The sequence below is a fragment of the Callospermophilus lateralis genome, chromosome 7 (genome assembly GCF_048772815.1).
Source record: "Callospermophilus lateralis isolate mCalLat2 chromosome 7, mCalLat2.hap1, whole genome shotgun sequence".
Taxonomy (NCBI): domain Eukaryota; kingdom Metazoa; phylum Chordata; class Mammalia; order Rodentia; family Sciuridae; genus Callospermophilus; species Callospermophilus lateralis.
Genome location: NC_135311.1, coordinates 119,003,583 through 119,004,028, shown reverse-complemented (window position 1 = coordinate 119,004,028; position 446 = coordinate 119,003,583). Strand labels below are relative to the sequence as shown.

At 49.1% G+C, this 446-nt stretch overlaps 1 non-coding gene across 1 annotated transcript; it reads left to right on the top strand.

The window, feature by feature from the left end:
* On the top strand, positions 1 to 72 carry Trnaa-agc (transfer RNA alanine (anticodon AGC)). Its single transcript has one exon. It is a non-coding gene; the product is annotated as a tRNA-Ala (tRNA).
* Positions 73 to 446: the final 374 nt, after the last annotated feature.

Sequence of the window (446 nt, the reverse complement as noted above, 5' to 3'; positions counted from 1 at the left end):
TGGGGTGTGGCTCAATGGTAGAGTGCTTGCCTAGCATGCGTGAGGTCCTGGGTTCAATACCCAGCACTGCAAAAAAAAAAAAAGGCTTTGGAACAATCTTCAAAATTTGGTATTAGAAATTCTGCCTCTGAACCCAGCCCTGCTCAGCCTGTTTTCCCAGGTCTACCCTAAGATGTGCCCTTTTGCACAGGGAAGGTAGTAGAGAAGGAGTAAGAAGAAAAAAAGGTGACCATCCCAACATCCCAATGTTTCGCGGCAAGAATAGGCTGTAAGGAGGGCTCTCCTGGATGAGCTGTATGTAGAAGCAAGACTCGGGGTTCACCCTCCATCCCCAAGTAGGTCCCCTCACTCTAACTTGCTGGGTCCCAGAGCTCCTTCTTTAGTTGGACCATGTAATCAAGAGACCCCAAAAGCAAAGTTTGAACTGCCTCCTCCTTCTCCAGGGC